This window comes from Scyliorhinus torazame, chromosome 21 (assembly GCF_047496885.1).
Source record: "Scyliorhinus torazame isolate Kashiwa2021f chromosome 21, sScyTor2.1, whole genome shotgun sequence".
NCBI lineage: Eukaryota > Metazoa > Chordata > Chondrichthyes > Carcharhiniformes > Scyliorhinidae > Scyliorhinus > Scyliorhinus torazame.
In genome coordinates this window covers 132,590,667-132,618,113 of record NC_092727.1, presented here as the reverse complement: position 1 = coordinate 132,618,113, position 27,447 = coordinate 132,590,667, and the positions used below count along the sequence as shown (strand labels likewise).

Sequence of the window (27,447 nt, the reverse complement as noted above, 5' to 3'; positions counted from 1 at the left end):
AGCTCATTTCTGGGAAGTCTTCTCCACAAAGCCAGCACCTAAGCTCACAGTAACTCTAAAATACCTTTTATCCCTCTTTCATCTCCGGTTCCATTGTGCTCACACGTCTTTCAAACTCAATCGTTCCAAATATGAATGGTGGGATTCTCCGTCCCGCCGCAACCGTTTTCGGGTGCGACTCACCCCCGCCAGCAGCGGGCCACGGACGTGAGTGCGCTGCCGGCGAGATGGAGAATCCCGCTGGAAATCGTTCATGTTTCTATCTTGCCTCTGCCTCCAAGTCAGTAAGTGTAATTTACCCTCTTCTGTTGGCCCATGGAACTCCTGTAAGATGCAAAATGTTTATGCCACCTTTGACTTCCTTTTGATATTCAAATTATCAACCTATCTGAAAATGTAAATGTTACATCCAGCTCTTTACCTATACCTCAAAACCACCATAATATCTCATTACAAATGCACAAACTTAACACTTCTATCTTTTCATGTCTTAAACCATGGGGGCACAGTGGTTAGCACAGCTGCCTCACGGCGCTGAGGACCCGGGTTTGATTCCGGCTTGGGTTACTGTCTGTGCGGAGTCTGCACGTTCTCCCCGTGTCTGCGTGGGTTTCCTCCGGGTGCTCCGGTTTCCTCCCACAGTCCAAAGATGTGCGGGTTAGGTGGATTGGCCATGCTCAATTTTCTCTTAGCGTCCAAAGGTTAGGTGGGGTTATTGGGTTACGCGGATAGGATGGAGGTGTGGGCTTAGATAGGGAGTTCTTTTGGAGGGTCAGTGCAGACTCAATGGGCTGAATGGCCTCCTTCTGCACTGTAGGGATTCTATGATTCTAAACCTCCCAGACAGCCTGCCTCTCATAACTTTTCCGCAACTTTATTGAATCATTTACACACACACACAGCCTTCTTCACAGAATAGCAGAATAGTCCCCAAAAATAATGATAAAAATCCATTCACTCATTGTGATGAATTCAACCCTCATGTTTCACTCACAGAGTGAGCCACATTCCTGATGTATAGCATTTTGAGATTTCAAAATAACTTTAGAGTACTCAATTCTTTTTTCCCCCAATTAAGGGGAATTTAGCGCGGCCAATCCACCTAATCAGCACATCTGTGAGTTGTGGGGGTGAGACCCACACAGACACGGGGAGAATGTGCAAACTCCACACGGACATTGACCCGGGGCCGGGATCGAACCTGGGACCTCGGCGCCGTGAGGCAGCAGTGCTAACCCCTGCGCCACCGTGCCGCCCCCGGATTTGAGGTTTTTATTGAGGTAACAGAGTTGACGATGGTAAATGTAGTTGTTGTGGTGCTTCCAAAAGGCTTTTGCTAAAGTGCCAGATAACAGGCTGTCAGCAAAACAGAGGCCAATGGAATGAACGAGACAGTGGCAGCGTGGAGACGGAGTTAGCTGCGTCTGAGGAAACAGGGAGTAGTGCCGTCTGGTTATTATTCAGATTGGAGATCCCAAGGGGTGGGTATTATGACCACCGATTTCCTGGATCTATAGGGATCAGCTGGATTTGAGAGGGCAGACCACAATTTCAAAGTTTGCAGATGGCACAAAGATTTGAAGTATTTGAGGAGGATGTTGAAAGACATCAAGAGGATATAGACAAGCAGGTGGAGTGGGCAGACAATTGGCAGATTAAAGTTAATACAGACAAGTGTAAAGTTTTCACTTTGGGAGGTAGAGTGAGGAGAGACAATATAAAATAAAGTTCCAATAGGAAAAGGGGTGCAGAAAGACAGATTTGTCGGTGCACATTCACCAATCAGGGGCAGGGTCGGTTGAGAAAGTGTTGAAAAGACAAACGGGGTCCTGGGCTTTATAAATAGAGACAGTCTGAGGTAGGTTCTTTACTCAGAGAGTGGTTAGGGTGTGGAATGGACTGCTTGCTGTGATAGTGGAGTCGGACACTTTAGGAACTTTCAAGCGGTTATTGGATAGGCACATAGAGCACACCAGAATGACAGGGAGTGGGATAGCTTGATCTTGGTTTCCGACAAAGCTCGGCACAACATCGAGGGCCGAAGGGCCTGTTCTGTGCTGTACTGTTCTATGTTCTATAACACACAAAAAGCAGCAGGTTATGGTGAAAGTTTATAAAAGACTGGGTCGGGCGGCACGGTGGCGCAGTGGTTAGCACTGCTGCCTCACGGCTCCGAGGTCCCAGGTTCGATCCCGGCTCTGGGTCACTGTCCATGTGGAGTTTGCACATTCTCCCCGTGTTTGCGTGGGTTTCGCCCCCCACAACCCAAAGATGTGCAGGGTAGGTGGATTGGCCACGCTAAATTGCCCCTTAATTGGAAAAAATGTATTGGGTGCTCTAAATTTATAAAAATAAAAGACTGGGTGAGCCTCGACTGCAGTAACTTGTCCAATTCTGAGCGTCACATGTCCGAGAGGATGTGAAGACTTTGGAGAAAGAGCAAAAACGGTTGTGGGAACGAGAGAGTTTGATCTGATGGATAGATTGGGGAAGTGAGCTGTTGTCTTTGGGGAATATCTGATACAGGTGATCTTGAGAGTCCCAGACGGAGTAGATAGAGAGAAAATATCCCCGTTGGTGGAAGGATCAGGAATCAGAGGGCACAGATTAAAGCGAATCGCAAAAATACAAAGCATACACGAGGAAAACCTCTTTACACAGCAAATTGTCGGGATCTGGAACACACTGCCTGCCTGAGCATCTGGAACACACTATCTGAGCATCTGGAACACACTATCTGAGCATCTGGAACACACTATCTGAGCATCTGGAACACACTATCTGAGCATCTGGAACACACTATCTGAGCATCTGGAACACACTATCTGAGCATCTGGAACACACTATCTGAGCAACTGGAACACACTATCTGAGCATCTGGAACACACCATCTGAGCATCTGGAACACACCATCTGGAACACACCATCTGGAACACACTGGATAAAAGCAAATTACTGCAGATGCTGGAATCTGAAACCAAAGAGGAAATGCTGGAAAATCTCAGCAGGTCTGGCAGCATCTGTAGGGAGAGAAAAGGGTTCATGTTTCGAGTCCAGATGACTCTTTGTAAAGGTTAAAAGACAGAGAAAGTGGGAAATATTTATACTGTGGAGTGAGAATGAAAGATGAGTCATAGCCACAGAAACCCAGGGGAAACGGGGCCAATAACCACAGAAACCCAGGGAAACCGGGTGCTAATGGCCACAGAAACCCAGGGGAAAGAGAGCTAATGGCAGTCCCCAGAGAGGACAGAAGGTGTGAAAGGCCAAACAGCAGCGAAACTAACATCAGAGGGTAAACTGTGACAGATGTAGATGTAGGGGGCAGGGAAGGGGGAGACAGGGTAAGGAAAGGTGGATAAGATGGGGGGGGGGGCGGTTAGGAATATATATAAAGAAAGACAAGAAAGAAAGAATTGGTAAAAGACAGTTAAAATGAAATGAAATGGAAACAAAGGGGTCGAGGTGGGGTAGGAATAATTATCTGAAGTTGTTGAATTCAATGTTGAGACCGGAATGCGTGCCTAACCAGAAGATGAGATGTTGTTCTTCCAGTTTACGTTGAGCTTCACTGGAACATTGTAGCAGACCAAGGACAGACATGTGGGCATGGGAGCAGGGTCTTGTGTTAAAATGGCAAGCAACGGGAAGGCCAGGGTCCTGAATGCGCACAGACCGAAGGTGCTCAGCAAAGCGATCACCCAGTCTGCGTTTGGTCTCTCCGATATAGAGCAGACCACATTGGGAGCGAATGCAACAGCCCAAATTGAAAGAGGTGCAAGTGCAGCACGGTAGCACAGTGGTTAGCACAATTGCTTCACAGCTCCAGGTTCGATTCCCGGCTTGGGTCACTGTCTGTGCGGAGTCTGCACGTTCTCCCCGTGTGTGCGTGGGTTTCCTCCGGGTGTTCCGGTTTCCTCCCACAGTCCAAAGATGTGCAGGTTAGGTGGATTGGCCATGATAAATTGCCCTTAGTATCCAAAATTGCCCTTAGTGTTGGGTGGGGTTACTGGGTTATGGGCATAGGGTGGAGGTGTGGACCTTGGTAGGGTGCTCTTTCCAAGAGTGCAGACTCAATGGGCCGAATGGCCTCCTTCTGCACAGTAAATTCTAAGAAAAAGTGCTTAACCTGGAATGAGTGTTTTGAGCCTGGGATGTTAAGCATGGAAGAGGTAAAGGGGCTGGTGTTACACCTTCTGCGATTGCATGGGAAGGTGCCTTGGGTGATGGGAGAGGTGTTGGGTATGGTGGACGAGTGGACTAGGTTATCTCAGAGGGAATGGTCTTTGCGGTCTCATTCCAAACTACGGACATTTGCTTTCTTCTCCACTACCTATTTCATTACATGCTGTGTACCTTTTAAATGTTGTTCAGCCAATTTACCAGCTCTATTTAATTGTTCCCTAAAATTTGACACGTAATCCAATAATGTAGTTTCAGAATGCTCACTCACCAATTTCTCCATAATCATTTAAGTGGTCCTCTTACCTCATGACCAAATATTAGTTCAAAAGGACTAAATTTGGTAGACTCATTAGGTGCAGCCCTAATTGCAAACAATACGAATGGATTTCCTTTTATCCCACTCCTCTGGATAATCTTGACAATATGCCCTCAACATTGTCTTTAATGTCTGATGCCACCTTTCTAACGCTCCCTGCGCTTCTGGATGGTAAGCAGTTGATTTAAATTGTTTTACTTCTAAGCTATCCATAACCTCCTTGAATAACTTTGAGGCAAAATTTGATCCTTGATCTGATTGAATTTCTGTGGGTAGTCCATATCCAGTAAAAAAATTAAGTAACTTCTCCACAATCTTTTTAACTGTAATATTGCATACTGGAATGGCCTCTGGAAACACTGCACTATCTCCACCTACCAACTTTGTTTGAATCAGTAATACCCATATGTCCTGTGGCCATTTCATTTGTTTAGCCACCCTCTCAAATGAAATGAAAAAGGCTTCTACATCCTTCTCATCAAACCTTGCCAATGCACATATTTAAATAGATCAACATCAATCCTTGAACTATGACGCTCCTGCTCTTTCTTACTATCCTCATCACTATCCTCAGACTGTACGTTTCACTTTACCTCCGCCAATTTTAACTGACGTCCACATTTCATGGCCACTTTCTGAAGTTCAAAGTCTCTCTCTTTTTCATTTTCCTGTCTCTCTTTCTTTTTCCCTGATCTGTATCTCCCTTTCTCTCATATTCTTTCTGCTAGGGCTATTTGTTCTTTTTCCCTTTCCTCTCTCTCCTTTTATTTTTGTTCTGCTAGGGTTATTCTTTCTTTTCCCTCATTTTGAATTCAAGCTGCTTTAATTCTTTTTCATGCTTAAGCCATTTAATCTGTAATTGAATTCTTGCCATTTCCTGTGATTCTGACTGTGTCTCAAGGCAATTTTAAATGCTCAGCATTTCCCCCTTCTTTCCGTACTTTGTCAGTCAACTGTAATGTTGTTGCCGAATCTAAAAGCTATTTTTTAGTCTCCGTTTGTTCTGCGCATGACCTTCTCCACCCCCAAAAACTTCTGAGCCTCTGAAAGAGCCATTGTCCACAACACACTCCCTATTTAAACTTAAACACAACACCTGAAAAGCAAACACAAATATACTCACCCCTCACTGTCTTTAAGTTCACTAAGCCAACCCCAATCACGAAAGGTAAACTTTTATCCCGGACAAACCCCCAATTTTGTTGTGGGCCAGTGTTTAGAAACTCCAAACTATATTATGAAGCCCACCTGACCTTCAAACTCTATGTTGAATTTGGCTGGGATGAGCACAAGAGCCTTCCTTCAGGTGTGATTCATCAGTCTTCCCAGACACTTTAATCAAATTAAGCTTTATTCTAAGAACTTAGTTAACATATATATATATGTTATATATATATATATATATAAAAAAACAAACAGCAAGAATTTTTTAACAATTACAAACATAAAGACACCCCGCAGCTACAATAATCTATGCATAACACTTAATGAATTTCCCCTTAACTGTTCCAATTCAAAAACAAATTCAATAAACCAAAAGACCCTTTTCCAGAGCGTAGCCCAGCACTCTGCATTCTCACTTGAATAAGACTGACTTTCCCTGAGATTCTGACCCTGTCTCATCAGCAGGTTTACACTCCTCCCGGAAAGCAAACTATGGCTGGATTCTCCATTTGGGAGACAAAGTTCCAACAGCGGCGTGAAAACGGTGGTGTTATACGCCAGGAATACTGGTGCAAAACTACCACCGATTCCCTGTTTGGGAGGAGGGGGGGGGGGGACAAGCAGGGAGGCAGTGTAGAGCTCCTAGCTCTAGCTGCTGAAACGGCCGGAGCATTGCCGGGTCTGTGGCCACGCCGTGCTTCACGGTGGATGCAGCCCGCGGACCCGGACCGCAAAAATAGTACCCCCCTTCGGCCGCTCACGCACCCTCGAACGCCCCCCCATCCCCGATTGAAGCCCCCTGCCCGGGGATCGGCCCTCCCCCGACTGTGGCGGTGCTGTACTGAGCCCGCAGCTGCCATGTTGAGTTCACAATGGGTAAGACCACACGTGTCCCACGCCGTCAGGAACTCGGCCGGTCAGGGACGGAGCATCGCGGGGCAGACCTCAGCCGATGGCCTGAGGCCGTGGATAAGGCGTGCAGTGTACTCCTGGAGGGGCGGAGCATCGCAAAAGTGGCGGCGGCGCCGATTTGGGCGTCATCAGGGATTCTCCGCCCCATCGTCGAATGCGATTTCGGCGTCAGGGATTGGAGAATCCATCCCAATATCCTTTAAGTTACCAAAGCCGGAAGCTATAACCAACAGCTCTTTAAAATGAAAACATAGAAAGACAGGAAATAAACACTTATTTCTCCCCGAGTCCACAGCGGTCAAACTGAAAATGAAACTGAAACAAACCTCACAACCACAGCTCAGCTCCACCCACAAAGTGACACCACTGAAGCCATGTGATAAGACAAAAACCTTTCTTGAACGGAACCCTCCCGTGACATTGGGAACAGCCAGTGAGCACAGAGTTCTGCATCACAGAGCTGCTTGTGATGATTCTCAACAGAAAACATTCATCTCTCTCCAGACTTTCCTTGCAAAAGCACATTGCAGAAGGACCTATACAATGGTCTCTTTCCCGCAGGGCCTCGAGGATATTAAATGAAGACCACTGCCTGATGGAATTGTGGTCAAAGGTGTTTTTCTACGTACATTTTTGCATCAGGGATAGGTGGTATGGCTCATTACTGGGAGCGTTCTATAGGCCCTCTAAAAGTCTGAGAGAAACAGAAGAGCAGAAATGTGGGCACATTTCAGAGAAGTGCAAAAATAATAGGATTGTGATAGTGGGGATTTCAACTTCACTAATATTAACTGGGTTAGTCATAGTGTGAAAGGTTTAGAGGGAGCGGAATTCTTAAAATGCATCCAGGAAAACGTTTTAAGCAAGTACGTAGAAGGTCCCGCAAGAGAGGGGGTGGTCCTGGACATAATGTTCGGTCAAGAAGCTGGGCAAGTGGGTGAAGTATCTGCGGGGGAGCATTTTGCAGACAGTGATCATAACTCTGTTAGATTCAGGATTGCTATGGAAAAGGACAAGGATGGGCCTGAGATCAAAGTTCTAGACTGAGGGAAGGCCGATTATAATAAGACCAGATATGATTTGGCCAGAGTGGACTGGGAGCGGATACTATTAATTAAATCTGTGATGGAACAGTGGGACGCATTCAAGAAGGAAATAGGGAGAGTCCAGGACCAACATGCTCCAATGAAGAAAAAGGAGGGGGGGGGGGAGTGGAACACATCCAGTGAATCCTGGACACTAAGGGATTTATAGCATTGGATAAGGAGAGAAAGTGAGGCTAATGGCAGATATCGAGGGCTCAAAATAGCAGAAGCCCTAGAGGAGTATAAAATATGCAAGAGGGAACTTAAAAAGGAAATTAGGAGAGCAAAATGGGGACTTGAAAAGATACTGCCAGGTAAAATAAAGGAAAATCCTAAGTTGTTTCACAAGTACATTAAGGGTAAAAGGATAACTAGGGAAAGAGTCAGGCCCTTGCAGGAACACGTTGGAAATGTGTGTGTGGAGTGGGGGATGTAGGCCGGGTTCTACATCAATACTTTGTGTCGGTGTTCCCTTGGTTTTTAAAAAAATGTATTTTATTCCAAAATAAATTCAAAAGTACAACAACACCATCAGTAACATTGTCAACACCTCCACGGTTTGTGCAATTTCCCCCCCCCTTTTTACCCCTGTTCCCCCCCCCCCCCCCCCACCCACCCACCCACCGCAACATTGTCAGGAACAGTCCCCACCTTGTCTCAAAGCCTCCAATGATCCACTCAACATCTGTCCCAGTTGAAGGCAGCCTGTGTATCATCTTGAATTGAATCGAGCTCATCTCACGCACAAGCAGGTGGAATTTACCCTACGCATCGCCTCACTCCACATCCTATCTCCCCCCCAACTCCTCCCATTTATTCTTGATCCTCACCAACTGTGCCCCCCCTGCTCCCCAGCCAACCATATATATTCCCAATCCTGCCCGCCCCCTGCCCTCCACATCTGGGAGCAGCAGCCACTCCAGCAGGGTATATTCCGGCAGCTTGGGGAAACCTCTCCATCCCTTCTGCGCAAAATCCCTCGTTTGCATACACCTGAATTCACTTCCCTGCGGAAACTCCACCCTCTCCCGCAACTCTTCCAGACTTGTGAACGACTCTTCCAGGTACAAATTCTTCGCCCTCACCAACCCCACCTCCCTCCACTTCCTGCACTGCCATCCATCTCACCCCGGCTTAAACCCACGGTTCCCACACAGCGGTGTCAGCACCGACATCCCCTCCCTCCTAAAGTGTCCCCTCAACTAATTCCACACCGTTTAGAGTACCCAATTCTTTTTTTCCAATTAAGGGGCAATTTAGCGTGGCCAATCCACCTACCCTGCACATCTTTGGGTTCTGGGGATGAGACCCACGCAGACATGGGGAGAATGTGCAAACTCCACACGGACAGTGACCCGGGGCCGGGATTCGAACCCGGGTCCTCGGTGCCGTGAGGCAGTAGTGCTAACCACTGCGCCACCGTGCTGCCACCCACTGCATGGTTTTGTTAAGGGGAGGTTATGACTAACCAAATTGATTGAATTTTTTGAAGAGGTGACCAGCTGTATAGATGAGGGCAATGGATTTGACGTAGTCTGCAGGACTTCAGCAAGGTCACGGATGGGAGACTGATAGAGAAGGTAAGAGCCCATGGTATCCAAGGAAATTGGGCAAATTGGATCCATAATTGGTTGAATGGCAGGAAGCAGAGGGTGATGGTCGAGGGTGTTTTTCGGACTGGAAGCCTGTGTCCAGTGGGGTCCCGCAGGGGTCAGTGTTGGGGCCCTTGCTGTTTGTGGTTCATATAAATGATTTAGACATGAATGTAGGAGGGTTGATCAGTAAGTTCACGGATGATACAAAAATTGGTGAGGTGGTAAATAGTGAGGAGGATAGCCTTCGATTACAGGAGGATATAGACGAGCTGGTCAGATGGAATGGACTTGATTTATTGTCACATGCACCAAGGTACAGTGATAAGTATTGCTCAGTCCAGGCAGATTATTCCATACATGAAAAAAAACATAGGGCATACATAATACACAATATAAATGCATAGTCACAGGCATCGGGTGAAGCATACGGAGCGTAGTACTACTCAGTAGAGAAGATGTGTGAAGAGATCAGTTCAGTCCATAAGAGGGTCATTCAGAGTCTGGAACAGTGGGAAAGAAGCTATTTTTGAATCTATTAGTGCGTGGTCTCAAACTTTTGTATCTCCTGCCCGATGAAAGAGGTTGGAAGAGAGAATAACCCGGGTGGGAGGGGTCTTTGTTTTCCCAAGGCAGCGGGAGATGTAGACAGAGTCAATGGACGGGAGGCAGGTTCGTGTGATGGACTGGGCGGTGTTCCCGACTCTCTGAAGTTTCTTGCGGTCCTGGGCCGAGCAGTTGCCATACCAGGCTGTGATGCAGCCCGATAGGATGCTTTCTATGGTGCATCTGTAAAAGTTGGTAAGAATAAATGTGGACATGCCAAATTTTCATAGTTTCTGAGGAAGTATAGGTGCTGTTGTGCTTTCTTGGTGGTAGCGTCGACGTGGGTGGACCAGGACAGATTGTTGGTGATGTGCACACCTAGGAATTTGAAACTGCTAACCATCTCCACCTCGGCCCCGTTGATGCTGACAGGGGTGTGTACAGTACTTTGCTTCCTGAAGTCAATTACCAGCTCTTTAGTTTTGCTGGCATTGAGGGAGAGATTGTTGTCGCTACACCACTCCACTAGGTTCTCTATCTCCCTCCTGTATTCTGACTCATCGTTATTCGAGATCCAGCCCACTACGGTCGTATCGTCAGCAAACTTGTGGATGGAGTTGGAGCCAAATATTGCCACACAGTCGTGTGTGTACAGGGAGTAGAGTAGGGGGTTAAGTACACAGCCTTGCAGGGCCCCGGTATTGAAGACTATCGTGGAGTTGGTGTTGTTTATCCTTACTGATTGTGGTCTGTGGGTCAGGAAGTCGAGGATCCAGTGGCAGAGGGAGGAGCCAAGTCCTAGGTTTGAGTTTTGATATGAGTTTGGCTGGGATTATGGTGTTGAAGGCGGAGCTGTAGTCAATGAATAGGAGTCTGATGTAGGAGTCCTTGTTGTCGAGATGCTCCAGGGATGAGTGTAGGGCCAGGGAGATGGCGTTTGCTGTGGACCGGTTGTGGCGGTATGTGAATTGCAGCGGATAAAGGCATCCTGGGAGTATGGAGTTGATGTGTCTTATGACTAACCACCCGAAGCACTTCATAATGATCGATGCCAAGGCCACTGGGCGGTAGTCATTGAGGCACGTTGCCTGGTTCTTCTTTAGCACCGGTATGATGGTGGTCTTCTTGAAGCAGGTGGGGACCTCGGAACAGAGTTGGGAGAGGTTGAAGCACACATCTGCCAGCTGGTCTGTGCAGAATCTGAGTGTACGACCAGGGACCCCGTCAGGACCCATCGTCTTCCGAGGGTTCACTTTCAAGAAGGCAAATCTGACTTCGGAGGCTGTGACAGTGGGTATGGGCATGTCCGAGGCTGCTGGGGCAGTCGGCAGTGGTTTGACAGTTTCCTGCTCGAACCGAGCACTGAATGCATTGAGTTCATCGGGGAGGTATGCGCTGCTGCTGGAGATACTGCTCGGCTTCGCTCTGTAGCCCAGGCTGTCAGTGGCAAATGGAATTCAATCTGGATATGTGTGAGGTGATGCACTTGGGCCGGACAAACAAGGCAAAGGAATACAGGATAAACGGCAGGACCCTGGGAAGCACCGAGGATCAGAGGGAGCTTGGTGTGCATGTACACCCGTCCCTAAGGTAGCGGAGCTGGTGGAGACAGTGGTTAAGAAGGCAGATGGTATACTTGTCTTTATTAGCCGAGGAATAGAGTTTAAGAGCAGGAAGGTTATGCTGGAACCGTATAAAACGTTGGTTAGGCCACAGCTAGAGTATTGTGAGCAGTTCTGGAATCCACATTGTAGGAGGGATGTGATAGCACTGGAAAGGGAGCAGAGGGGATTTACCAGGATGTTGCCTGGGCTGGAGAGTTTTAGTTATGAAGAGAGATTGGATCGACTGGGGGTGTTTTCCTTGGAGCAGAGGAGACTGAGGGGGACATGATTGAGATGTATAAAATTATGAGGGGCAGAGATAGAGTAGACAAGAAGAAACCTTTCCCCTTGGGGGAGGGATCAGTGACCAGGGGGCAGAGATTTAAGGTGAGGGGCAGGTTTAGAGGGGATGTGAGAAAAAGCCTTTTCCCCCAGAGGGTGGTGGGAGTCTGGAACTCGCTGCCTGAAAGGGGGGTGGAGGCAGAGACCCTCACAACATTGAAGAAGTATTTAGATGTGAGCTTGTGATCCCAGGGCAGACACGGCGATGGGCCAAGCGCTGGGAAATGGGATTAGAATACTTAGGTAGCAGTTTTTTTTCCCGGCCCAGACTCGATGGGCTGAAGGGTCTTTTTTGTGACTGTATGGCACAGTCCCACCACTTGGAGCACTCCGAGGAAACATTGCCAGAGCCTTCCTACACAGCTCAAAAGCTCAGAAATGTAGCGACACTTGGTGTTGTCCCTGGGTGTTAGGCTGTTTAACTACCTCATGGACAATCAGCCTCCATTCACAGTTCAGGTTTGGGGCAGTGATTTGTCTCCCACATCAGTACAATGTTGACAGGAGATGTTTCTCTCCATGTCCTTCAATGTCATTGAAAGTGGTTACCAGGGGTAACGAGGCTTCTAATTATAAACAGACAGGATGAGTCGATGAGATCTGCCTGGGATCGGACCAACACATTCTGAGCCCAGGCATCTGCCCAAACATTTTTCAGATGACTCATTGTCCTTTGGCATCTTGTTGTGAGGCGGATTTCATCAAGTGTGAGCCAATGGTGAGGGTCAACGACAGGGCAAGGGGGTGGGCGAGTGTTGGTTGGCATCGCACCAAGCTTCTTCCTGTTCACTCAAACATGAACCTTTAAAATCCATTGGATATTGTCTGTATCTGTCTGTCCGCCCTGCCTTTCTCTCTGTTTCACTCTCTCACTCTCTCTCTGCCTCTCTCTGTCTATTGCACTCTCTCTTATGCATTCTGTCTCGATTTCTCTACCTCACTCTTTCATGCTCTCTCCAGATTTATGTCTGCCTTTTGCTTTCCCTATCTCTCTCTCCCTCAATCACTTTCTTTCTCTCATCTCTGGCTTTTCTTGCTCCTTCTCTCTCTCTCTCTCCCTATGTGTTCTTTATTTCTTTTCAAAGGCACAGCCTGGATGAATCCCAGGGAGATAGCTGTAGATTGGCATAACGCTGATCAGTTATATTGAATAGTGTTCAGAACAGAATGGCAGAGGAATCATTCTGTGTCGGTATTTAAATCAGGCTGGGCTTTTGGACAGGAAACTAACAGAAACAAGTTTAAAATTTATCTGCGGCTACTATCAGCCAGTAATCCACCGTCTTCATTCCCTCCCAAACTCTGGCTAATATTCAGCTTTCTTTGTCAGGACAGGTGAATACTCTGATGTGGGACAATCGCAGAACAACAATCAGAAATCTATTTAATTTTGTTAGCTTTGTTGCAAATGATTGAAGATGGATTTTCTGTCACCGCAGAATGTTCCACAGGGGGCCGCACGTGGCTCTAGAGGAGGAAGATGGCGGCGCCCGGGGGCCGCACGTGGCTCTGGAGGAGGAAGATGGCGGCGCCCGGGGGCCGCACGTGGCCCTGGAGGAGGAAGATAGCGGTGCCCGGGGGCCGCACGTGGCTCTGGAGGAGGAAGATGGCGGTGCCCGGGGGCCGCACGTGGCCCTGGAGGAGGAAGATGGCGGTGCCCGGGGGCCGCACGTGGCTCTGGAGGAGGAAGATGGCGGCGCCCGGGGGCCGCACGTGGCTCTGGAGGAGGAAGATGGCGGTGCCCGGGGGCCGCACGTGGCCCTGGAGGAGGAAGATGGCGGTGCCCGGGGGCCGCACGTGGCTCTGGAGGAGGAAGATGGCGGTGCCCGAGGGCTGCACGTGGCCCTGGAGGAGGAAGATGGCGGTGCCCGGGGGCCGCACGTGGCTCTGGAGGAGGAAGATGGCGGTGCCCGGGGGCCACACGTGGCCCTGGAGGAGGAAGATGGCGGTGCCCGGGGGCCGCACGTGGCTCTGGAGGAGGAAGATGGCGGTGCCCGGGGGCCAGACGTGGCCCTGGAGGAGGAAGATGGCGGTGCCCGGGGGCCGCACGTGGCTCTAGAGGAGGAAGATGGCGGCGCCCGGGGGCCGCACGTGGCTCTGGAGGAGGAAGATGGCGGAGCCCGGGAGCCGCATGGGGAACGTGGAGAGAGTTGTGGTGGTGGTCCGCATTCGCCACCGGAGACCGCAGCGATCGCACGGGCCTGGCATACCACCACAAAGTGGCCCTCTTTCATAGTTATCATAGAATTTACAGGGCAGAAGGAGGCCATTCGGCCCATCGAGTCTGCACCGGCTCTTGGAAAGAGCACCCTACCCAAGGTCAACACCTCCACCCTATCCCCATAACCCAGTTACCCCACCCAACACTAAGGGCAATTTTGGACACTAAGGGCAATTTAGCATGGCCAATCCACCTAACCTGCACATCTTTGGACTGTGGGAGGAAACCGGAGCACCCGGAGGAAACTCACGCACACACGGGGAGAACGTGCAGACTCCACACAGACAGTGACCCAAGCTGGAATCGAACCTGGGACCCTGGAGCTGTGAAGCAATTGTGCTATCCACAAGGCTACCGTGCTGCCCCTAACCTGCCCCTTTACCGCATCTCTTGCAGGTGGATGCGCGGGCCGGACAGCGCTGCCGGGGGTGCTTGGCCTGCCCGCAAAAATAGCAGCGGGGCCCCCCGGGGTTGCCAGGCCGCCTTGCAGCACAAGCTTGTGGGGGGATGGGAGATGTCTCGGGGTCGGCTGCGGAGGGGTTCCACGCTGCCCAGGGGGCTGCCGCGCGATCGGGGATGTAAGCGCGGGCATTTCGGGAGGCCACATCCAGGGAGCCTGCAAGGGCCCGTGCCTCCTTGAGGCCTAGGGTGTCTTTCTCCAGCAATCACTGGCGGATTTGGGAGGACAGCATACCTGCCACAAAAGCGTCCCGGATCAAAAGTTCTGTGTGGTCGCTCGCCAAAACCTGCAGGCAGCTGCAGTTTCTCCCCAACACCAGGAGCGCACGATAGAATTCTTCCAGCGATTCCCCAGGGATTTGTCGCCTCATTGCTAGCAGATATCGGACGTAGACCTGGTTTACCGGGCGAATACAATGTCCTTTTAGCAGCTCCATTGCTGCATCGAAGTCGGCCGCATCCTCGATGAGGGTGTAAATTTCCGGGCTCACCCTCGAGTGCAGGACTTGCAATTTCTGTTCTCCCGTGGGTGTGTTTTCGGCCATTCCGAGATATCCTTTAAAACACGCCAGCCAGTGCTTGAAGGTTGCCGCTGAGTTCGCCGCGTGGGGGCTGAGTTGCAGACACTCCGGCTTGATTCGGAGCTCCATCCTTTTAAATTGAATACAGGAGTTGGTACGGCCACACTTGGAATACTGTGTGCAGTTCTGGTCACCCTATTATAGGAAGGATATTATTAAACTGGAAAGAGTGCAGAAAAGATTTACTAGGATGTTGCCGGGACTTGATGGTTTGAGTTATAAGGAGAGGCTGGATAGACTGGGACTTTTTTCCCTGGAGCGTAGGAGGCTTAGGGGTGATCTTATAGAGGTCTATAAAATAATGAGGGGCATAGATAAGGTAGATAGTCAACATCTTTTCCCAAAGGTAGGGGAGTCTAAAACTAGAGTGCGTAGGTTTAAGGTGAGAGGGGAGAGATTCAGAAGGGCCCAGAGGGGCAATTTCTTCACTCAGAGGGTAGTGAGTGTCTGGAATGGGCTGCCAGAGGTAGTAGTAGAGGCGGGTACAATTGTGTCTTTTAAAAAACATTTAGATGGTTACATGGGTAAGATGGGTATAGAGGGTTATGGGCCAAGTGCGGGCAACTGGGACTAGCTTAATGGTAAAAACTGGGCGGCATAGACTGGTTGGGCCAAAGGGCCTGTTTCCATGCTGTAAACTTCTATGATTCTATGATTCTATAAATCTAGCTTATTAAATTGATGCACGATCAATGACCACTAAAGCGAGGTTGTAGTCCAACTGAAGGCTTTACTAAGCTAGATGTTTCCCCCAGCAGCTCAGGTACAGAAAGAAGGCTGCTGGGGCGGCACGGGCTCTTATACCCCGCCTTGCAGGGCGGAGCTACCATACAGCTTGACCAATAGGAAACATACAATATCTACCAATGGTGTTCCAGCATTACCAGGTACCACTAATACCTCTACACAGACTACCACAGGAGGGAAACCCACACAAACACGGGGAGAATGTGCAAACGCCACACGGACAGCGATCCAGAGCTGGGATAGAACCCGGGACCTCGGCGCCACGAGGCAGCAGTGCTAACCACTGTGCCGCCATGCTGCCCTGAAACATCAGTTATGAGGATAGATTGGAGAGGTTGGGACTGTTCTCCTTGGAGAGAAGAAGACTGATGAGATTTGATTGAGATGTTCAAAATCATGAGGGAGCTGAACAGAGCGGACAGGGAGAAACTGTTCCTGATCGTAAAAGGATCGCGAATGAGGGGGCGCAGATTTAAAGTGATTTACAAAAGAAGAAAATGTGATGTGAGAATGTTGCGACCATCAATTCACTTGAGACGGGGGTAGAAGTAAACCGTGGCTTTAATCAACTTAGAACAGTGCCTGCCTGCGACTGATCCAATACTGAGAACCGCCTACCGCTCTTTATACCTCCCTTCAAGGGGAGGAGCCATGGGCGGAGCCCATACAGGCCCCAACATGTTCCCCTATGGATAATGCCACACAATGGCCCATATGTGGAGCCCACAAGGGCAACAGCACAGATACAGATACAAGGGCAAAGCATGGTGCAGATACAATGGTGGATTATTGGTATAATACATTCACCACAGAGAAAAAGCTTTTTCACACAGCGAGTGGTTGGGGTCTGGAATGCGCGGCCTGGAAATGTGGTGGAGGCAACTTCAATTGAAGCATTCAAGAGGGCATTGGATGGTTATTTGAATAGAAGCTGTGTGCATGGGGGATGGGGACAAGGCAAGAAAATGGCAGTCAGTGATGATGCTTATTTGAGTAACTGCCCAGACTCTATGGGCCGAATGGCCTCCTTTAACAATTCTGTGATTCGATGGTTTGAAGTATAATTTGGTTTTAGACTTTAATAAAGTTAAAAATACCTCCTTAAACTAAAGTCTCCATCCTTAATCTCTTGAATGCGAGGAGGATATTGAGAAAGGCAGAATCCGTCATTGGAACCTGACAGAGGAGTTTGAAACCATGAACGATCACAATGAGGTCAACAAGGAAAAGATATCAACTGGACCAACAATGTTTCATGAGAAAGTCAACAATTTATCACAATGACAAAGGTAGAGGGAGGAGGAATTGCTTTACGCAGTAAGTGCTAGGATGTAGCATTTACTGACCACATTCATACAGCTATACAGTTACAGAGTCACCAGCACAGAACAGGCCCTTCGGCCCATCGAGTCTGCACCGGTCAAAAACAACCACCAAACTATTCTAACCCCATTTCCCAGCACTTGGCCCATCACCGTGTCTGCCCTGGGATCGCAAAGGCACATCTAAATACTTCTTCAATGTTGTGAGGGTCTCTGCCTCCACCCCCCTTTCAGGCAGCGAGTTCCAGACTCCCACCCCCCCTCTGGGGGAAAAGGCTTTTCCTCACATCCCCTCTAAACCTCCTGCCCCTCACCTTAAATCTCTGCCCCCTGGTCATTGATCCCTCCGCCAAGGGGAAAAGTTGCTCCCTGTCTACTCTATCTATGCCCCTCATAATTGTATACATCTCAATCCTGTCCCCCCTCAGTCTCCTCTGCTCCAAGGAAAACACCCCCAGTCGATCCAATCTCTCTTCATAACGGAAACTCTCCAGCCCAGGCAACATCCTGGTAAATCTCCTCTGCACCCTTTCCAGTGGCTATCACATCCCTCCTATAGTGTGGATTCCAGAATTGCTCACAGTACTCTAGCTGTGACCTAACCAACGTTTTATACAATTCCAGCATAACCTCCCTGCTCTTAAACTCTATGACTCAGCTAATAAAGGAAAGTATACCGTATAGAACTTCTAGAATATAGTACAGGCCCTTCGGCCCTCGATGTTGCGCCGACCTGTGAAGCCACTCTAAAGCCCATCTACGCTATTCCCTTATCGTCCATATGTCTATCCAATGACCATTTGAATGCCCTTAGTGTTGGCGAGTCCACTACTGTTGCAGGCAGGGCATTCCACGTCCTTACTACTCTGAGTAAAGAACCTACCTCTGACATCTGTCTTATATCTATCTCCCCTCAATATAAAGCTATGTCCCCTCATATGCCTTTTTAACCACTGCATCTACCTGCTCTGCTACCTTAAGGGACGGGTGTACATACACACCAAGCTCCCTCTGATCCTTGGACATTCCCAGGGTCCTTGTTTGTCCTCATAGAATGATAGAATCAAGAATTTATAGTGCAGAAGGAGGCCATTCGGCCCATTGAGTCTGCATCGGCCCTTGGAAAGAGCTCAAGTGCATCACCTGATTTGCCACTGATCAGCCCATGTGACCAGCCTGTCCTGTAATCGGTTAAAGGGAGTTGGGAGCTAGAATCTAAAATATCTTCTCAAATAAAGTAGACAAATATTTGAAGATATCCAAGGAAATAATAATAATGAAGTTGCTGTGAAAATCCCTGTGGGGCTAATGACAATTATTCATAATGCTTGCTTACATGGACGGCACGGTAGCACAGTGATTAGCACTGTTGCTTCACAGCGCCAGGGTGCCAGGTTCGATTCCGGCTTGGGTCACTGTCTGTGCAGAGTCTGCACGACCTCCCCATGTCTGCGTGGGTTTCCTCCGGGTGCTCCGGTTTCCTCCCACAGCCCAAAGACGTGCAGGTTAGGTGGATTGGCTGTGATAAATTGCCCCATAGTGTCCAAATGTTAGATGGGGCTGCTGGCTTGCGAGGATAGAGTGGAGGTGTGGCCTTAGGTAGGGCACTCTTTCAGGGACTGGTGTAGACTCAATGGGCCGAATGGCCTCCTTCTGCACTGTAAATTCTATGATTAAAACACATGATGGGCCGAATGGCCCCTTACTCCTGCTTTGTGAAGGGGGAGGATCAGGATAAATGTCGGGACTGAGATACTGGAACAGAGTATATCTAAATTCAGTCTAGTTTAAACCCTGAGACAATAGAAACTGTTTTTAAACCAATAGCGTAAGGAGGCTTTTCTTGGAGTAGCTCATTCCCTCTTCATTATATTTCGTTATTTTAAATATAACAACAGGAACAGCCTGGGTCCAGGCATGGGGCACAATCCAGAGACACGGCTCCTGCTGGAACTTAACTCCATCACCAAAATAGCGGCTTCCTGCCAGGAACAGCCTGCGCCGAGGTAATTAGCACATTCCGCACACCATCCAAGTTTCCAGCTTAGTACAGCCAGAATCTTAATCCTGTTCTGGAAACTTCTGAGGCACATGTTGAACTGATGGATCTAATGGCTCCCTCAGGACAGAGCAGTTTGCAGATTTATCCCAGCAATTCTGCTTTTATTTTAACGGGTGTAAGAGGAGAGCAGCTTCTGGAGTTTCCTGCGTTGCCTGGATGCCTGGGCAACTGAGAATCGTCCAGTCCAGCCAGGCGTCTTTCGCATGTTCACTGCAGTCAGAATGTTGCAGGTTGTGGAGTTTTAACGTTAACTTTACATTGGAAAAATGGTCAGGATCTGAGTTAAACGTCTCACTCAGTGGGCGTGATTCTCCGGAATCGGCAAGCCCGATTGGGCGGAGGAGCCTCGCGTGTCAGCTGGAAATCGAGCCTGGAGCCGGACACAATGCCACACTCCGAGGTCTCTCGACAGCCATCTTGCAGCGCACCCCGCTGACTGCCCACCATGTAACTGGAGCTGCCCCCCCCCTAGGAGCCCAGAGGCCTCCCCCTCACCCCCCCACCCACAACCAGGTGCCCCCCTGCTGGCGGGCCCACCATCCGGCTCACCCAAGGGAGATGCCCACAGTAAATCCCATGGGAAGACGCAGGACATGGGCAACACCAGCCACCAGTACCCCTGCCAGGAGGGATAGATACCGCTCCCCCCCCTCCCTCCCCACCGCATCTGTGCCAGGCCGCCCTCCGATCGTCTGCCCCCCTCGGGGGCTCCTACCGCCACCTGATGTACCGCCGCACGTGTGACGTGCGCAGCAGAGCGTGTCCCAGGAGCCACTTCAATAAAATGCCCAGCCGGAGTGACGGTCTCTGGGCTGTGGAGGGTCTCTGGGCTGGTGGAGGGTCTCTGGGCTGGTGGAGGGTCTCTGGGCTGTGGAGGGTCCCTGGGCTGGTGGAGGGTCTCTGGGCTGGTGGAGGGTCTCTGGGCAGGTGGAGGGTCTCTGGGCTGTGGAGGGTCTCTGGGCTGTGGAGGGTCTCTGGGCTGTGGAGGGTCTCTGGGCTGGTGGAGGGTCTCTGGGCTGGTGGAGGGTCTCTGGGCTGGTGGAGGGTCTCTGGGCTGTGGAGGGTCTCTGGGCTGGTGGAGGGTCTCTGGGCTGTGGAGGGTCCCTGGGCTGGTGGAGGGTCTCTGGGCTGGTGGAGGGTCTCTGGGCTGGTGGAGGGTCTCTGGGCTGTGGAGGGTCTCTGGGCTGTGGAGGGTCTCTGGGCTGTGGAGGGTCTCTGGGCTGTGGAGGGTCTCTGGGCTGTGGAGGGTCTCTGGGCTGTGGAGGGTCTCTGGGCTGTGGAGGGTCTCTGGGCTGTGGAGGGTCTCTGGGCTGGTGGAGGGTCTCTGGGCTGTGGAGGGTCTCTGGGCTGTGGAGGGTCTCTGGGCTGTGGAGGGTCTCTGGGCTGTGGAGGGTCTCTGGGCTGTGGAGGGTCTCTGGGCTGTGGAGGGTCTCTGGGCTGTGGAAGGTCTCTGGGCTGTGGAGGGTCTCTGGGCTGGTGGAGGGTCTCTGGGCTGGTGGAGGGTCTCTGGGTTGGTGGAGGGTCTCTGGGTTGGTGGAGGGTCTCTGGGTTGGTGGAGGGTCTCTGGGCTGGTGGAGGGTCTCTGGGCTGGTGGAGGGTCTCTGGGCTGGTGGAGGGTCTCTGGGTTGGTGGAGGGTCTCTGGGTTGGTGGAGGGTCTCTGGGCTGGTGAAGGGTCTCTGGGCTATGGAGGGTCTCTGGGCTTGTGGAGGGTCCCTGGGCTTGTGGAGGGTCTCTGGGCTGTGGAGGGTCTCTGGGCTGTGGAGGGTCTCTGGGCTGTGGAGGGTCTCTGGGCTGTGGAGGGTCTCTGGGCTGTGGAGGGTCTCTGGGCTGTGGAGGGTCTCTGGGCTGGTGGAGGGTCTCTGGGCTGTGGAGGGTCTCTGGGCTGTGGAGGGTCTCTGGGCTGTGGAGGGTCTCTGGGCTGTGGAGGGTCTCTGGGCTGTGGAGGGTCTCTGGGCTGTGGAGGGTCTCTGGGCTGTGGAGGGTCTCTGGGCTGTGGAGGGTCTCTGGGCTGTGGAGGGTTTCTGGGTTGGTGGAGGGTCTCTGGGTTGGTGGAGGGTCTCTGGGCTGGTGAAGGGTCTCTGGGCTGTGGAGGGTCTCTGGGCTGTGGAGGGTCACTGGGCTATGGAGGGTCTCTGGGCTTGTGGAGGGTCCCTGGGCTTGTGGAGGGTCTCTGGGCTGGTGGAGGGTCTCTGGGCTGTGGAGGGTCTCTGGGCTGTGGAGGGTCTCTGGGCTGTGGAGGGTCTCTGGCTGTGGAGGGTCTCTGGGCTGTGGAGGGTCTCTGGGCTGTGGAGGGTCTCTGGGCTGGTGGAGGGACTCTGGGCTGTGGAGGGTCTCTGGGCTGTGGAGGGTCTCTGGGCTGTGGAGGGTCTCTGGGCTGTGGAGGGTCTCTGGGCTGTGGAGGGTCTCTGGGCTGTGGAGGGTCTCTGGGCTGTGGAGGGTCTCTGGGCTGTGGAAGGTCTCTGGGCTGGTGGAGGGTCTCTGGGCTGTGGAGGGTCTCTGGGCTGTGGAGGGTCTCTGGGCTGGTGGAGGGTCTCTGGGCTGTGGAGGGTCTCTGGGCTGTGGAAGGTCTCTGGGCTGTGGAGGGTCTCCGGGTTGGTGGAGGGTCTCTGGGCTGGTGGAGGGTCTCTGGGCTGGTGGAGGGTGTGTGTGGGGTGGGGTGTGTGGGTGTGTGTGTGTGTGGGGGGGGGGGGGGGTGTGTGTGTGTGGGGTGGGGTGTGGGTGTGTGTGTGTGTGTGGGGTGGGGTGTGTGTGTGTGCGTGTGTGTGGGGTGGGGGGGGGTGTGTGGGGGGGGGGTGTGTGTGTGTGGGGTGGGGTGTGTGTGTGTGTGGGGTGGGGTGTGTGTGTGTGTGGGGTGGGGTGTGTGTGTGTGTGTGTGTGTGTGTGTGGGGGGGGTGTGTGTGTGTGTGGGGTGGGGTGTGTGTGTGTGGGGTGGGGTGTGTGTGTGTGCGTGTGTGTGGGGTGGGGTGTGTGTGTGTGGGGGGGGTGGGGGGGGTGTGGAGTGGGGTGTGTGTGTGTGTGGGGTGGGGTGTGTGTGTGTGTGGGGTGGGGTGTGTGTGTGTGCGTGTGTGTGGGGTGGGGTGTGTGTGTGTGTGTGGGGGGGGTGGGGTGTGTGTGTGTGTGTGGGGGGGGGTGTTTGTGTGTGTGTGTGGGGGGTGTGGGTGTGTGTGTGTGGGGGGGGGTGTGTGTGTGTGTGGGGTGAGGTGTGTGTGTGGGGGGGGTGGGTGTGTGTGTGTGTGTGGGGTGGGGTGTGTGTGTGTGTGTGGGGGGGGGGTGTTTGTGTGTGTGTGTGGGGGAGTGTGGGTGTGTGTGTGTGGGGTGGGGTGTGTGTGTGGGGGTGGGTGGGTGTGTGTGTGTGTGTGGGGTGGGGTGTGTGTGTGTGTGTGTGTGTGTGGGGTGGGGTGTGTGTGTGTGCGTGTGTGTGGGGGGGGGAGGGGAGGGGGGGGTGCTCACTCCTGCCTGCAGCTTGTCGAGTGCCAATCCCGACCTCGTGGGTCACAGTTCCACGTGGCAGCGGTGCTGTCCCATCAGAATGTCTCTGGGACCGGAGTCCCCATCGGGACAGTCCTGCAGTCTGCACTTAGGGAAAATCCCGCCCTCCCCATCTTCCCTTCATAACATCTCCCATCCTGTGGCCAAGCGTTGGGAATAACTGCCATTCTCCAAAATAGTTGATGCTGAACTCGAGACAGTGCTGTAGGCCGTGGAGGGGAGGAAGGAGATCCTGTTCCCCAGGGTGGGAAGGAGGCTGCCACGCGCCAGTGTCAACTGGGCCTGGGCGCAGGTGGCAGACGGTGTGAGCGCCGTGGACCCCAGCCCCAGGACCGGGCAGCAGTGCAGGAAGACGCCGTGTGCCCTCCTCAGGGCACCCAGGGTGAGTCCCCAGCTCCGTGCCCCTGGCACTACCCCCCTATCCCACAGTCCCCACACCCATTACCATTCACCCCCACGCAACCCCCACCAGGCGGACCAGTGGGCAGTGCTGGGTGAGGATGGGTAACCCCCCCCAGGCCAGCCAGGGTAAGTCACCACCACCACTGCAGTGCACCTGGTAGCAACCCGTCCCATACATCTGTAGCCCCTCTCCCTCATGACCCATTACTAACTAAGATTTGTTCACATTCCTAATGTAGAAGTTTATTGAGACACGATCAATTTGACTGGAGACAAAGTTGAATCCAAACTGAGACTTTATTAGTATCAGATGTGTGGCCTCCCACAGCAGCTGGCGAAATGGCTGCGAGCTGGAGGCCACGCATATTTATAACCCGTCTCCTGGGCGGAGCTAGCAAGCAGGGGCCCAGGTGAACCTGTAGTGCAGGTTCTACCGTACAACCCTTAATATAGGAACACAGTGGTTTACCACATTCACCCCCTGTTAAAATTGAGTCCGGCGGGGGTGGTGGATAGCTATATAAAATTAGAAATTTTTATATTTACAGAGCTGTAAAAAAATGTCTCTGGTCATCTGGTGGGCCGGTCAGAGGTTCAGCCGGTCCGGCGCCTTGATGGTTCTTTGACATCGACGAAGTGGAGCCGGCGATGTTGGTGCTGTCGTTGGTCCAAGTTGACTCCGGGAGCGTGCCGAAATCCTCTTCATCAACGGGGGTGGGCAGGGGGAGGACGGACAGTCCTAGGGGGGGTGATGGCGGTGGCAGGGGAGGGGAGGGTAGCGCTGGGGGTGACGGGGGTGGTGTGGGGGCGGAACCTGCTGGTGCCAGGTCTCTGAGGGAGATGGTATCCTGGCGGCCGTCGGGGAACGCCACGTAGGCGCACTGTGGGTTTGCATGGAGCAGGTGCACCCTCTCCACCAACGAATCCGCCTTGTGGAGCTGCACATGTTTACGGAGAAGTACGGTTCCCGGAGCTGTGAGCCATGTTGGGAGCGATACCCTGGATGTGGAATTCCTGGGGAAGGCAAAAAGACGTTCATGCGGTGTACTGTTAGTGGCAGTGCAGAGTAATGAGCGAATGGAATGTAGTGCATCAGGGAGGACCTCTTGCCAGCGGGAGGCCGGGAGATTTCTGGACCGTAGGGCCAGCTGGATGGCCCTCCATACCGTCCCATTCTCCCTTTCTACCTGTCTGTTTCCCCGGGGCTGTAGCTCGTCGTTCTGCTGGAGGCGATACCCCTGCTGAGCAGGAACTGACGTAGCTTATCGCTCATGAATGAGGATCCCCTGTCATTGTGGATGTAGGTGGGGAAGCCGAACAGAGTGAAGATAGAATTAAGGGCTTTAATGACGGTGGCAGACATCATGTCGGGGCATGGGATGGCGAAGGGAAACCGGGAGTATTCATCGATCACACTGAGGAAATACGTGTGTCGGTCGGAGGAGGGGACGGGCCCTTTGAAATCCCCGCTGAGGCGTTCAAAGGAGCGGGAGGCCTTCACCAGGCACGCGCGGTCCGGCCGGTAGAAGTGCGGCTTGCACTCCGCACAGACCTGGTAGTCCTTGGTAATTGTCCTCACTTCCTCGACGGAGTAGGGCAAATGTTGTGCCTTAATGAAATGGTACAACCGAGTGACCCCTGGGTGACAAAGGCTGTCGTGCAGGGTCCGGAGTCGGTCTACCTGTCCGCTGGCACATGTACCTCGGGACAGGGCATCGGGGGGCTTGTTGAGTTTGTCGGGGCGATACTTAATCTCGTAGTTATAGGTGGAGAGCTCGATTCTCCACCGCAAGATTTTATCATTTTTGATCTTGCCCCGCTGTGTGTTGTTGAACATGAAGGCTACCGACCGTTGGTCAGTGAGGAGAGTGAATCTCCTGCCGGCCAGGTAATGCCTCCAATGTCGCATAGCCTCAACGATAGCCTGGGCCTTCTTTTCGACGGATGAGTGCCGAATTTCGGAGTCGTGGAGGGTGCGGGAAAAGAATGCTGGGCCTCGGCCGTCAGGGGGAAATGAGTGGACTGTATGAGTGGGCGGGCCTTGTCCGCATAGTTTTGGACCCACTGAGCCTAATACGAGAAGAACCCCAGGCAGCGTTTGAGGGCCTTGGGACAGTGGGGGAGGGGAAGCTCCATGAGGGGGCGCATGTGGTCGGGATCGGGCCCCAGAACTCCGTTCTGGACCACGTAGCCGAGGATGGCTAAGCGGTTTGTACGGAACACACACTTCTTGTTATACGCGAGGTTGAGGAGAGTGGCGGTGCGGAGAAATTTAGCGAGGTTGGCGTCGTGGTCCTGCTGATCATGGCCGCAGGTGGTCACATTGTCTAGGTACTGAAACGTGGCCCGCAAACCGTACCAGTCGACCATTTGGTCCATCTCCCTTTGGAAGACCGAAACCCCGTTGGTGACGCCGAAGGGGACTCTGAGGAAGTGATATAGCCGGCCGTCTGCCTCGAAGGCAGTGTATGGACGGTCGATTTACAGATGGGGAGCTGGTGTTAAGCGGATTTCAGGTCCACCATTGAGAAGACCCGGTACTGTGCAATCTGCTTAAGCATGTCAGATATGCGTGGGAGGAGGTACGCATCGAGCTGCGTGCACCTGTTGATGGTCTGGCTGTAGTCCACGACCATTCGGTTTTTCTCCCCAGACTTAACCACTACCACTTGAGTTCTCCAGGGGCTGTTGCTGGCCTCGATGATGCCTTCCCGAAGCAACCGCTGGACCTCGGACCTGATGAAGGCCTTATCCTGGGTGCTGTACCGTCTGCTCCTGGTGACAACGGGTTTGCAATCTGGAGTTAGATTGGCAAAGAGGGAAGGAGGATCGACCTTTAGGGTCGCGAGGCCGCACACAGTGAGGGGGGTAAGGGTCCGCCGAATTTAAGGGTCAGTCTCTGGAGGTTGCACTGGAAGTCCAGGCCGAGGATAAGTGCAGCGCAGAGGTTAGGGAGGACGTAGAGGTGAAAACCGTGGAACTCTACGCCTTGGACTGTGAGCGTGACTGTGCACTACCCCCGGATCGCAACGCGATGGGATCCGGAGGCCAGGGAGATACTTTGATTGGTAGGGTGTACCTTAAGGGAGCAGTGGGGGGTGGTGGGGGCGACCGCGGCCGCTGAGCGGGCCTGGCACACCACAGCGAAGTGGCCCTTCTTCCCGCAGGCCTTACAAAGGACAGCACGGGCCGGGCAGCGTTGGCGGGGGTGTTTTTGCTGGCCGCAGAAATAGCATCGGGGCTCCCCGGAGATCACTGGCTGGTGCGTAGCGCAGGCGTATTGGGTGGGTAGCGCCCCCGCTGGGGCGGCTGCGTGTGGGGCCCATGAAGCGTAGGAGGAGGGGGCCGCGCGGTTGGGGGCGTAGGACTGGACATTGCGCAGGGCGACCGTCATGGAGAGCGCTAGTGTTTTAGTCTCTGCGAGGTCGCGCGTGGCCCCTTCTAGGAGCCGCTGCCTGATAACATCAGACCCAATCCCAGTTACAAAAGCGTCCCGCATAAGGAGATCTGAGTGCTGCTTAGCTGTAACGTCCTGGCAGTCACAGTCCCGAACTAGTGGGATCAGGGCCCTCCAGAGGTCCTCGATTGACTCACCAGGTAGTTCAGTACGCGTTGCAAGCGCGTGTCTGGCAAAGAGCGTGTTCGTCTTCTGCTCATAATTTTCTTTTGAGTCGAGTCATGGCATCAGCGTAATTGGGCGCATCCTGGATCAGCGGGAAGATTTTAGAGTTGAGTCTGGAGAACAATATTTGAATCTTCTGAGCCTCTGGAACAGGGGTTGGCGCCCCGTTGATATACGCTTCAAAACAAGCTACCAGTGCTGGAAGTCCTTTCTGGCGTCGCTTGCGTGTGGATCCAGCTGCAGGCGATCCGGTTTAATCCGGAGGTCCATCTTCTGAATCTGATGCTAATAAATTGAGGCACGATCAATTTGACTGGAGACGAAGTTGAATTCAAACTGAGGCTTTATTAGTATCAGATGTGTGGCCTCCCACAGCAGCTGACGAAATGGCTGCGAGCTGGAGGCCACGCATATTTATACCCCGCCTCCTGGGCGGAGCTAGCATGCAGGGGCCCAGGCGAACCTGTAGTGCAGGTTCTACCGTACAACCCTTAATATAGGAACACAGTGGTTTACCACATTTATTATATAAAACTATGCTATCTCTAACTTATAGAACTTATAGAACTCTCAAGTATACAACTGTGCTCTCTCACTCCTCACTATCTAATCTTCTTATCATCTTCTAATCCCAGAATCTCCAAGTCACATGATATATATATGACTGTTCTGTGGTTCCCTCCAGTGGTATGAATCATTATCGTTAACTTGTTAATCCTTTACATCGCAGTCAATATACATATCATGACAAGAAATAGAGTGGGATGATGAGGTGGGTTCTGGGATACGAGACAC

At 52.1% G+C, this 27,447-nt stretch overlaps 1 protein-coding gene across 3 annotated transcripts in view; it reads right to left on the bottom strand.

Moving 5' to 3' along the window:
- Positions 1 to 27,447, bottom strand: part of pgap3 (post-GPI attachment to proteins phospholipase 3) — a 139,252-nt gene that overhangs the window by 52,892 nt on the left and 58,913 nt on the right. The gene's annotated exons all lie outside the window — the stretch shown is intronic.